We start from the raw sequence: 13913 nt of genomic DNA, 5'->3' as shown, positions 1-13913 counted from the left end.
AAGAGGAGTGGCTATTTTATGGAATAAAAGTATGCCCATTGCTAAAACCATTAAGTCTTATCAGGATGACAAAGGAATGTTTTGTATGGTTACAATACAAATTAATGGGAAGACTTACACTTTAATTAATGTATATTGGATACCTGGAATTGGTATTAATACAGTGAAACATCATCTTGATAAGATCATATCATTCTCTATAGGAGATATTATTTTAGCTGGTGACTTTAATTGTATACTACATGAAAGTGATACTACCACTATAGGAAAAGAAGAATTACATCTAATGCAAAACATTTAAATGATTTTGCTAATTCTTATCATTTGAATGATATTAATAATCAGATAGATTCAAAGTCATTAAAATACACCTTTTTTTCTAACAGATACAAAACTTATTCAAAATAGATAGGGTCTTTATTTCTAACCAGATGGTAACAGATTTAATTAATTCCAAAATCATTTCATGTCCTATATCTGATCATAATTCAATTGTTTTTGAATTCATGATAAAAATACTCATAATGTTCAGATCAAAAGGATACCAGCATACTTAACTCAACTAAAAGACTATAAAGAATATATACTTTCAGAAGTAAAACATTTTTAGACATAAATAATACTCCTGAAGTCTCCATTGTTTATGTTTGGGATGCCTTAAAATCATATCTATATGGACAAAGTATCAGATGGTATAATAATAAAAGGAAATCTTGGGATAAGGAATTGTTAGATATTCAAAGTAAATTAGACTCTTATAAACATAATAATAAAGAAAATATTATGGACAAGAAAGTTATTGAAGAAATAAACAAACTAAATGAGAAATACAAAGAAATTTTAACTCATAAAGTTAAAATAACTAGAAATACAAGTTTTTGTCTTATTCAATAAGCCCCAAATACTTACATAGACTTAAAAATAAAACAAAAAGGTTGAATAAACAAAACCATATCAAAGAAATCTTTTCTCTAAGGAAAAATAAGAATGTTTCTAGTATACCAGAAATACTAGATGAATTTAGAAATCACTTTCACAAAATTAACCATAATAACATTAACATGGAACCTAAAGATAAAATAAAGGAGTTTATAACCACAAACATGAATAAAAAGCTTAATAAACAACAGATTAAACTATTGGACAAGAGTATTTCATATACAAAGTTATTACACAAATAAATAAGCTTAAATCAAACAAAGCACCGGGTAATGATGGTATTATACCAGAGATATATAAAATCCTTTCTAAAAGTACATATTCATTAATACATAATGTTTTTATTTTGGCCCAATCTGAGTTAATAACCCCCCATCTTGGCAATATACATTTATTTCGCCAATTTTGAAACCTAATAAAGATCCAACTAGATGTTCTTCATATAGGCCCATCTCATTACTTAATGTTGATTATAAAATGTTTATGAGTATCTTTGCTGATAGATTGAAGACAATCATTCCCGGCATTATAGATATAGATCAGACAGGCTTCATTGTAAATAGAAATAATTTTGATAATATAAGAAGAACTTTAACATTAATAGATTTTGTAAATAGGAAAAAGAAAGATTTAACACTTATTAGTCTTGATATAAGTTCAGCATTTGATTCAGTAAGTTGGGACTATCTGTTTACCTTAATGAAGTGCACAAACTTCTCAGATGCATTTGTAAATCTAATTGAGCATTTATACAAAGGAACGTTGGCTTATATTAAGGTAGGAACATATGTTTCACAAAAATACCCATTCTTAAAGGTACAAAACAAGGATGTCCACTTTCTCCACTATTATTCACTTTAGTAATGGAGCCTTGGGCTAATTTGATCAGAAACAGTACTGACATAGAGGGTTTTGAAATAGATGAAAATACAACATCCAAAATTCAACTTTTGCAGATGATGTTCTAATTACATCAGCAGGATCTAATTCTTCTATGCAGTCTCTATTTGATAAAATGATGAATTTTAAAAGTATTTCTGGTTTAATATTCAATGAAGAAAAAACTAAAATACTACCTATATATACACGAAAAAATATTCTCATTAGTGATTTTACTAAATATGTACCCAATTCAGGTCAGATAACTTATTTAGGTATAATACTATCTAAAGATATTAAATCTATTATATATAATAATTATAATACCTGTTTTCTTAATATACAAAATCTTTTTAATACCTGGAATAATATGTCTTTTACTATGGAGGAGAGACTTACAATTATTAAAATGATAATATTCCCCAAGATTTTATACTTAATACAATCAATAATACTTCCACCTACAAAAAATCAAGAAACTGAATACACTAATGTTAAATTTCCTATGGGCACCTAATAGACCTAGGATTGCATTAAAGAAACATACTAATAGCTGGTCTCAAGGGGGTATTTCTTTTCCAGACTTTAATTTATATACTATCTCTTCTATTGTAAAAGTTATTACTTTATTAATAGATCAGTCATATGTCACAAAATGGAAAGATTATTGGGAGCTAATTAGTATGCACTTCATGAAAATCTCCTTAACATATAAAAATATGATTGTAAATAACTCCATGTTATGGTTACTAAAGGAATTTTGTACTTCACCTATTACACCTAAACATATGGTTTGTTACCCATTAAATATTATTATTAGTTATCGTAACTTTATATTCATGCACCCTAAGTATAGGGAATGGAATTTTATTGTATTCCCTATAATGTATACTCAGGGTATGCTTTTGCCATCTACTTCTGAAGGAACTCATTTAACTATAGATAATGATCTAAAGTACTGGTATCAGTTGATATCTGATAATAAAGTTAAAAATCTAGATTTCTTAAAACAAGAAGTTGATCTAAGAGAAACTTGCTGGTTAGAGGTTCAGACCTTTAGACATCTCATTAATAAAATAGATCTAATGTCTATAACAGTTAAAGAATCTATTCCAACACTGATTGATTACTTGATATTAAATTTACAACATAAAGTTTCTGATAAAGGTAAACTTTCATACATACATAAAATTATCAGACAAGAAACTTTTTACAGTGTAGATTCAGACTGGAATTATTTCACTTCTATTAATGGGGACCCACCAAATCAACAAGATAAACAATATATATTGGAATCTGCTTATAGAACTACGTCTTCCATTGTCTAGAGACTTTATACATGGAAATTTTTATATAGATCTTTTTATACACCTTTGATGATGAATAAAATAAATAATAAAGATAATTTATGTAAAAGATGTAATGTAGAAATTAATGCTGACTGGGCTCATATGTTTTATGACTGTATAAAATTGAAAGAATACTGGAAGTCAATTAATGAATTTTTGCAGGCTCTTTTTACAGATAATTTCATTATTTCTAAATATCTTATATTATTCAACACACCTGTACCTCAAAGTGTTAAAAAGGTTAAGCTTCCCGTGTTATGGTCTATTCTAGCAGTGGCTAGGAAAATAATAACTAGAAATTGGATTTCAGATACACCTCCTTCGTTCAATGAATTTAAAAATGTTATGAATATAGTGTGCCATATGGAAATAAACACAATTAGGACAAGAACAAATAGAAAAACATCTTATTATATTGTATGGGATAATTTACAAAATTTGTTAAAAAAATTTTAATTTCAATAACATGGTATTTTAGTTTAATTAATTGATCTGATTGTAGTGGATGTCTTTGTAAATACTTTAGTTGTTTTGTTGAATATTATAATAATACCTATTTTTAATTACTTGTATAAAATTGTTATGATATTTCTCTTATATGTTAAAACAATAAACCTGTTTTGAAAAAAAAAAGGAGAACATGAAGAAGCTCAACCCGATTTCCTGGTTTCTCCAGACCACTGTCTGGTTAAGTGACTTGCTCAGAGTCACTCAGTTAACAAATGGGGGTTGAATAATCATACTAAATGTCACAGGAAGCAGCTTCATAACAGCACATTGCCTTAATCTTGTGCATTAACTATCCAGACTACAAAACTTAACCACCAAGATTAAAGGACTTCTCAACAGCCTTAACAGCCTTAGGAAAGTGCAAACCATCTGGATACGCAATCAAAACATGGGACAGCTGGGTTTTTGGTTATATGTGCCTGAAGTTAGATATGCTGGAAAGTCATCAGAGGTGGCAGGTCTGAGAGTATTGTATTATTTTATCAGCAGACATGCACAGATTAGAGTGGACAGACTTGATTCATCTATTGTCAATAATTCAGGAAGATAGCAGCTGATAAGACCATCAGATAGGGTTCATACCATCTGCAGAATTGGTTTCCTGTCTTGCTTGATAGAGGAGTTTCACTCTTGGATCCGAGGAGTAGAAGGTTCAAGGACAGATGCAAGGTATGATTCTAGATGCATCTGAATTAGTTATATATTTATGCACACTTGTGCCTTATTGATGACAAACTATCCTTTGTGAATCATATACTCAACTCAATCAAAAAGACCCATTTTAAGCTTTTCAAACTCTATAGGTATACACTCTATTTGGACAAGTCTACCACTTTGAAACTAGCTAATAGTCTACTTCTACCCTCCCTTCTCTATGGTTGCCCCATTCTCACTAACCTACACACATCTCTCCTGAACAAACTGAAGTCGTGCTACTATAAAATTGCTAAGTTTGCCTCCAACATGCCAACTCTCACACATCACTGCCTGGCCATTAAATGAATAAAATGGTTTGAGTTCCCTCATTACCTGCATTACTCCCAACTTACTCTCACCCACAAACTACTAAATAATCCAAACTACTACCCATCTCTTCAAACTATAATGCAAACACACACCCCTACTCAGTATCTTAGGTCCTCCAACAAACAACTCTTAAGCATAACTAAACCCAACAAAAGAGCTGTACAATGTCTCTATTCCCATGCCATTGCCAAACTTTGGAATGCACTCCCTCTCTCTCTCTTACTCAACTAGACTCTTTAATAACATTTAAATTTGCACTAAAAGAACACTATCTCAATAACCTTGTCTGTTCTTGTAGTCATATAATTAAACCACCTTAAATGTTTTGACCACTATACACTACAAATACTTTTAATAACTTAACATAGTTGCAATTTACACTATCTGTCTTCGTATCCAATGTCTTGCTTTCGTTATTTCTGTGGCTGAATAAGCAGTATTGATTAAACAGTATTCTTACTTATGAGAATATACAGAATTACTAAAAATCTAACACACTGGGTTTATTTTTCTTGTATTGTATACCTCTAAACATGTATTTGTCTTGTATATCTACTTCAATTTGTATTGTGTAAAAATCTTTCTTGACTTTCAAAGTTAAGCTGATGTTATGTAAAAATTTCTGTGCTTGTATGGAGCTTTTCTCCCCGGGCCTCCACTGAAAATGGATCATTGGCCCAGTGGACTTTCCCGGTTAACAAGTGTCAATAAATAAATACTAATATAAAATGTAGTCTCCCATATCAAGATTTGTGAGGCAAATCATTATTGGGCCTGTTTCTTAGGATGACTAATGGAGGACCGTAGGATTTGGAAAGATGTCCAATCAGGTTTCACTTGTATTTCACATTGACAAGACAAGTAGGTGGTCAACACTGACTTAGAATTATGTACTGATATGGTGAGTAGCTCCCAGCTGGCATAATGGTTAATGTCTTGCTTCCGATGCATAAGTCATAAGGTTTAATTGACCTAGGGCCAATGCCTGTGTGGAATTTGTATGTTCTCCCTTAGCTTCTACCTCTCAAAAAACACTATGAGTTTTCCACCTCAAAAAAAAAATTATCCTAGAATGCAGTTATGGGCAGCAACAGCACAGACTCCAGCTGATGCCCTGTAGGATGAAGAGTTGTACAGACCAACCACTTTGGGCATTGACTGTTGTCTGCAGTTTCCTCTAGATAGGAGTACATAGATAACAGACTGTTTACTATGTCAGGGTTAACTACTTGATGGTATAAAAATTGGCTCTGGGTGATTTGGTCATGTTGACTGACTTCGCCAAATGGACATGGGTATTTGCCAGTGATTAGTGGGATGAGGACACAGACAACATACATTGGGTAACTGTGCTAATGGTGTTGGGGTATAGTTTCTCCTGTTGGGCAGTGTGTGTGCCTCACATAAAATCTAGCATCATTAGGTCAATAAGCTAATGGCAGGCTGGTGTCCAGGTGCCTATGTTGGGTTTCCTAGGATAGCTTTGTTGAGCAAAAACTGGACATAAAATCAGTCAACCCAACAAATGTAAACTGAGGATTGCTATACTCAGTATAGGTTAATTGACAGGATAGAGCTTGGAATAAGATGGCATGATGGTGAGGAGGGGGCTGTACATCCCTGTGTATCCAGGAGCCACTTGGCTTGTGATCCAGAGTGTACTACTCAAGGGGAGAACAGACTAGACATGGTGTGGGAATTGTGGTGAGGGGAAAGACTACATTAGACAGATAGGGATGTCAACAAAAGTAATGACAGAGTCATGGCAATCACACTCCAGTGTAAGGATAAGACAATATTTATAATCTCAGCCTATGCCCAACAACAGAGTTGTAATAATGAATGATGAAAAGATTACATTCATACAGCAGTTGCAGGACCTACTAGACAAAGCAGGACAACATAAGTTGGTGTTGGTAATGGGTGACATGAATGGACATATAGGGGTAGACAGAACAGGATATGAGGATTGCCTGGGTCCACATGAGTGGGGCAATGGGAATAAAGGAGGTTGTTCTAGAATTCTGTATGACAAATGGCTTGATGGTGGCCACAGCATGTCTCAGTAAAAGAGACAGTCACAAGATCATATACATGAGTGGCCAATATTCAACTTAGGTAGACTTCCTCTCTTTAAAGAAAGGGCACTGGGACAGACTCAGTGATTGCAAACCCATATTCAGTGCAAGAGTCTGCTCACAGCATAAATCATTAGTTGCCAGAATCAGCTACAAGCAGTGGTCAGAGAAGGCTCTAAGGTCAATAGAGACTATGCTGAAGACTTGTGAGTTGATTGGAGATAAAATACAAGAGTTCAATGAAGTACTCAGGGATGTAAAGCCCCAGGAAGAAACAGAAATACGTGAAGCTGAGGAAGTGTAGCAGCACCTTAAAACAGCATGTGTGAGGACTGCAGAACAGGTATGAGGCCAAGCCAGGTATGGAAACAACTTATTTAAGGAAAGCTGTTGGTGGAATGCAGAAGTCTAGGAAGTCAAAAAAAGAAAGAAGAAGTGCAGGAAAAGTGGGAGATACAAAACATGGGCCACATTATGAAGGGAAACTGGTTAGCTAAGAGGCTAAGTGAGTTGCTACAGCAAGGAACAAGGTGTCAGAGGCACTCTACCACCGTCAGGAAAATGAACCAATAGATGGCATAAAGAAACTCTATCAGGCAGCAAGGCAAAAACAGAAGGATAAAGATGGCAGTCAAACAACCTTTCTAAGGGAAGCCAGTAAAAACCTACTAACCAGCGCAGAGGAAATCAAAGATAGATGGAAGAAGTACTTTCAGCAGCTTCTGAATGAAGAAAATTCACAGAAACTGCACTGCCTCAGACACAGACTATGATGAAAGAAGAAGAGAAGATCACCCTAGAAGAAGTAAGAACAGACCTTAGAAAAATTAAGTCAGGGAAACCAACAGCCTCTGATGAGGTCAGTACAGATTTGATGAAGAAGTTGGGTAAGATATGGAGAAATGGCTCATGAGGGTAGTCTTAGCAGTATAGAGCAAAAGGTGTATCCCAGATGACTGGACAGTAAACATACTATTGCCTATGTACAGGAACAAAGGGAGCTTTCATAACTGTAGGCAGTACAGAGGTACAAAACTCCTGTCACACTACATGACAGTTATGGATAAGTTGATTAATAAAAAATACTAAATTAATAGTTTGGATTCATATCAGGAATCAGCACAACTGACCCAATGTTTGCAGTGAGACAGATAGTTGCAAAGAATATAGAGATGAGGAAACAGCCCCACTGTTATTCATATGTAAACAAATATACAGTGTAGTAGAAGGTAAGATTGGAGATTGATAGTTTGGGTTCATGTCTGGATGCAGCACAATTGACCTGATGTTTGCAGTGAGACAGATTTTTTATGTTATTTATTTAACATTTGTTGACTGGGAAAGTCTGACTAGGACAGAACCTATTTTCAGCAGAGGCCTGGGGAGAAATGCTCCAGATGCATGTCTTTGGAATGTGGAAGGAAACCAGAGTACCCAGAGGAAACCCATGCAAACACAGGGAGGACATGCAGACTCCACAGAGAAGGCATCCCAGCTGAGAATTGAACCAGAACATCTCTTGCTGTGAGGCAACAATATTAATCACTGCACAGCCAGATAATTGTAAAGAATCTAGAGATGAGGAGACAGTCCTACTGGGCATTCATAGACCTGGAGAAAGCATATGTCAAGTCCCATCAAAAATATTTGAGGCAGTCCTGTGGTGACTCAGTCCCAAAAACATTGGTAGAATTAGTGCAGGCTATGTACAAGGACCCAAAGACTCAAGTATATACAGTGTTCTGCCATAGAGAGGGGTTCGATGTTTAGGGTTTGATGCAGAAAGGTTCAGTGAAGTGAACCTTTGATGAATTAATACAGACCTGCCTGAAACATGTAGTAGGATGCACACTGTCAGATAGATGAATAAATGAGGACATCAGAGCAGAAGCCAAAGTAGCTCCAGTTGCAGAGAAAGTCAAACAGAACAAATCACAGTGGTTTGGACACTAGTGCAGAAAATAAGACAATCTACTGAGGATGACTTGGGACAGACAGGAAAAAGGAAAGAGAAAATTAGGGTATCCAGCAAAGGGATGGCTGTCTGGATGGATGGTGGGATGGATGGATGGATGGATGGATGGATGGATGGATGGATGGATTGTGTGACAGAAGACTTGCAACAGTCAGGTATGACTGTTGAAGAAGTTTGATAGTGACATTGAATTTAGGAGGATTGCAACAGTTGACATGAACCCCAACCCTGTGGATAAAAAGGGAAAAATTTGATTCATGATGATGCTGATGATGTTGGCAAGTACAGTGGGGATTTGAGGAGTCTTATTTAGAAGAAAATTATTTGCTACGCCTTGGCATGTAAAACAGAGTTAAGGACAAACACAGAAAGACGTCACTTTCCTAAAGTTAATTTCTATTAGGTTTTGAATGTTGTCTTGGTGGTTTTGATCATGCGGTTGTACCAGTATGGAATAGAAGAGTTTCTTAGTCAAACAAGAGTCAGGTGCTTGCAATAAAAATAGTGCAACATAGTTTGGTACTTGTTATAATCTTTGAGGTTAAGCATTTTTTTTCTGGAAAACAATGCCATCTCAGGAATCTATTCTTATTTTCAGCTACATAGATTTTGGAGGCTGACAGGAGGCCAGCAGATTACTGTTTCAGTAGATGTCTCTAAAACTGGACAGTGGATGCAGGCATACCACACAGTATATAGTTTGCATCAAAGCAAGATGCTCCCATTGAATCAACATGCTTATGACCAGGTCCTTGCGGCCAACCAACAACTGCAATTCCACATTACAAGGGACAAGGAAGTCTGGCAAAGACATTTTGGGTTGGGAGGCAGGAAAGCTCTCACAGGTAAAGTTAGTCTTAGGAGCCTTTAGTCAAAAGCTGCTTTTCATGGAAATGGCATGAGTGATAATGAATGTCAAGTTAAGGTACTAAAGGAAAATACTGAAATATGGAAAAGATGGTGTTTAGCAAGAAAGAAATTGAAAACAGGGTATTTGGCAATGCGATACAGGAAATGCCGGCTAATAAAGTACGCAATCTGCCACCAAGTTGTAAATAAAATAGTAGAATGGCACAAACTGATGGTGTGTGTGTGTTTTCCTCCAGAAGCTAAAGCAAAAAAGATTGATTGATCTTTATTATACATTTCGTATTTATAACTTAGAAGCTGATTATTATTACCATTGCATATCCACACGGCTAAGTTTATTTTCCTGGATTTATTTATTATTTATTTAATAGGAACTATTTAATATCAGAACATTAGGAAAGACCATATATGATAGTTTGATAACATCTGCTATAAGTGGGAGTGATGCCAAAATAAGGAATTAAATAAATATGTTTGCTTCATCTTACATTTGTAACTAAACTGAAAGAAAGGTTGCAACCTAATTGATTAGTCTAATTATAAAACACGTGTTGCACTTTTTTTGCCATTCTGTTTATTGCTTTATAACTAATTTGCAGCTCATTCTGGATCTGTTTAGATTCTGCTTAATTCCTTAAGGATGTGGCTGTAAAGGAAAAGCATATATAAATCTGTAACAATGTCAAAATCCTGTAACAAAGGAAATGAAATCTATAGCAAGGACATGAGTTAAAAGGTAAACATTTTGCACAATAACCATTTTTGATTTATTTACTCATAGCACTGGATTCTTGGTTGAAAGCTTATTCCATGGACCAGAAGGAATCTACTGATGCAGATACTGGCAACATAGAGGGTTATGATCGGGTCTCTGATTGCAGCCAATTTTTTATTTGTTTGAGACATGAATGTTAAGAAATTTACATCAAAAGTTTTGATAACATGTAATGTTACATGCTATATAACTATACTGATTTTACATGATCTGTGAGCATGCTTTCCAGGATAAACAATTTTGCTAAACATATGCAAAACAGTCTATAGGTAGGTGGGTTGAATAATTGATACTTATTAATTTTTACTTATATATTTGTTAGCTGGGTACCTACATTGGTCCAAAGACCCCTTTCAAGCATGACCCAGGTAAAATACCAAAAGTAAAAATGGCATGTTTCAACATGTGATACTAGAATTAGTACAGAAAACAGAGCCAAAGGATAACACTGTAAGTATTGACACAAACAGGAAAAAGAACAGAATAACAAAAGGAAAAATATTTACTGCAAATGTAACTACCTTACTCTACATATAGCTGGGTTACAGTAGTATATTGAGATGTCACCTTTGAAAAACAATTAATGTACAATATTTATATGACAGCTGGTATCAAATTATGCACATAGGAGAGGCTCTATAATATGTCCTTCATGCTTATTGTTTGTTACAGTATACATATTATTGCAATGATTCTTATTAACTAAGGAAGGCATACCATACCTCTCAACTGTACAGATTTTTGCAGAATGTCCAAATTTTTTACTCATATTTTTTGTGTGTTCCTCCTAAAAGCTGTACCTTTCTGGAATATAGCTGAGGATTGAATTAATTAAATAATGACAAATATCTGAGTTTAAGACTCCACATCTTTCATAAAATTTGTGCTAATGCAAAACCTATTAATCTATTTACGTTCTAAGTCTGTAAGAACAATATTTAAAATCTGTCCCTATTTCTCCCCTCATCATTTTAGGCTTTGTCCAGATTTTTTGATCTAAGAGGCTGAGAGGTATGATAGGAGCCCTATGAATGGCATTATCTATATCTATCCAGATTTACTATGCCAGTCGCCTTTTGGAATGTCCTAATTTAGGCTGCAAGCACAGGGGAGCAGATGACTATAGATAATGGTGCACTATCTTAACAAAGAATGAGTACAGGTTACCTCAGTATATAAACCTGTGAACATTCGTTTGTGGGGCTACGAAAAAGAGGGTACAGTACAATGATAATAGTGGAATATGTGTGTGATATTCCATGGCTGTGCTCAGTGTCTGTGAGTGTGACAGGCAGTGTTGCCTTAGGCAAACAGTAGCTACATAGCTATCACATATTTAATGTGAGTTTAGACTGGAAGTTTATTTTTTTGGGCATTTACCCAAAAATACTTCCTAAAATTGTATGCAGCAATTGCAATCTGCCAATGACATCCTGCAGTATTTTATATACATATATATATATATATATATATATATGTATATATATATATATATATATATATATATATATATATAAAATATATATATATATATATATATATGTGTGAGTGTGTGTGTGTGTGGGTTTGTTTATGGTTGCAGTTAGTATGGGTGAAAATTCAAAACAGTGAATGTTCTTTTCTCTGAGTTTTTTTCTCCCTGCTGGTTAATCTGCGTGTGAGATCACAATGCAGCATGTTCTAGAAATTTACCCTTTCCTAGCTGTTGTGCAGTCTCAAAGTTAGTTTATATTTTAGCAGGTGTCATGGTGGGGGTATTTGTCCCCTGCAAAATCTGTGTTATTGTTTTGAATTTATGAGGTGTGATCTAAAAAGATTACTGTTTTTTGTTTGTTCACTAATGATGAAATCACATGTCTATCTATATCTAGATCAATCCGTCTATCTACACACACACACACACACACACACACACACACACACACACACACACACACACACACACAGAAACTGCCATACTTAATAGTTTCAAAAGCTGTTGGACAATTCATTCTGACATACCTTTTGTCTGTGTGTCAGTGTAAAGTATTAACAGCTTTTAGAGATTTTTTATTTTCTGTCACTGTCATTAGCTGGCCAAAATGCTATTGATTAATCTGTCCTCCAAGACCTGATGTTAACAGTGTGAAGGGCTATTTAAAAAAAGTTAGGTTAAACACCTTTTTGACATCAGAAAAGGGCTTAACTTGTTTGCCTTGTTCCCAATATGGTGCACTACAAAGGCATTTTGAGTACTCTGTGAGGAACTTTATATTTGTGATCAGAAAATGCTGTCTTTCAGATTTCATAGTGCAGGTGGAACTATGATCCTTGTTTTTGTACATACTATTAAGAATGAAGTGTGGCTTCTAGGCTTCTTAAATTAAGAGCACCATTAAAGTTTGAACAAAGGCAATTAATTATATTATCCTGCTAGTCTAAAAAGTAAAGGACAACAAAGCAGACTAGGGTGTTACTGTATGGATAACCTACTAGCTTTATTTATTTTTTTTTTTAATGATGAGGAGTCATGGTGGTAAACATACATTCTTAAGCTAGTTTGTACTGAGGATTTTTTGTTGTTGTTGTTGTTGGGGGAGGTTGCAAATGAAGCATGGGAAATAAATAATAGTCAATATTCAAGGTATAAGGTGACAGAAAGCAACAGTTTCGTGGAAAGAATAGCAGTATTCATGTTAGACCTAATTGCTTTTCTATGACAATATGGGTGTCTCATTTGAGTTTGATAGATCAGGGGCAAGTGAATTTCAAATGGAGATACAGGCTGAAGATGATGTTTTTCTTATGATTAAGTAAATGACAGTGTTGGGTGAGAGAGATTGTAATGTTCCATTTCAGAACAATAAGGACTTACACCAGAAAAAGAAAGAAATATATATAACAATCCCTATCTCTGTATGTATATAGCTATAACTATATATATATATATATATATATATATATATATATATATATATATATATGGATCTGGGTCTATTTTACATGGCTGACATTTCATAAAGTCGAAGACCATATGGCCGCGACCATATGATCGACTTTTGAAATGTTGATCATGTAAAAAAAAAAACAAACACAACAATCACTTATTGTCAAATTGCTAGCAAGGGGGCAAGCCCCTACACCCCCCAGAACTTATATATACCAATTTTGAAATCACACTACAGTGTTGAAGATGGAAATCATTGCATTCCGGACTGTATGGAGATGCCTGTTTCACACGGTTGACATTTCAAAATTCGATCATATGGTCTCGACCATATTGCCTTTGAGTTTAGGAAATGATGACCATGTGAAGGGGACCTACACACACACACACACACACACACACACACACACACACATATATATATATATATATATATATATATATATATATAGATAGATAGCTAGATATGGATATATATGAAAACATATATAATATAAATATAGTGTGTATGTGTGTGTGTGTGTGTGTGTGTGTGTGTGTGTGTGTGTGTACACTTTGGTATAGAAATTTCTGTTTGCCATTTCAC

The sequence above is a fragment of the Protopterus annectens genome, chromosome 7.part0 (assembly GCF_019279795.1).
Source record: "Protopterus annectens isolate FY-2018-M chromosome 7.part0, PAN1.0, whole genome shotgun sequence".
Taxonomy (NCBI): domain Eukaryota; kingdom Metazoa; phylum Chordata; order Ceratodontiformes; family Protopteridae; genus Protopterus; species Protopterus annectens.
Note: the sequence above shows the minus strand (reverse complement) of the source record.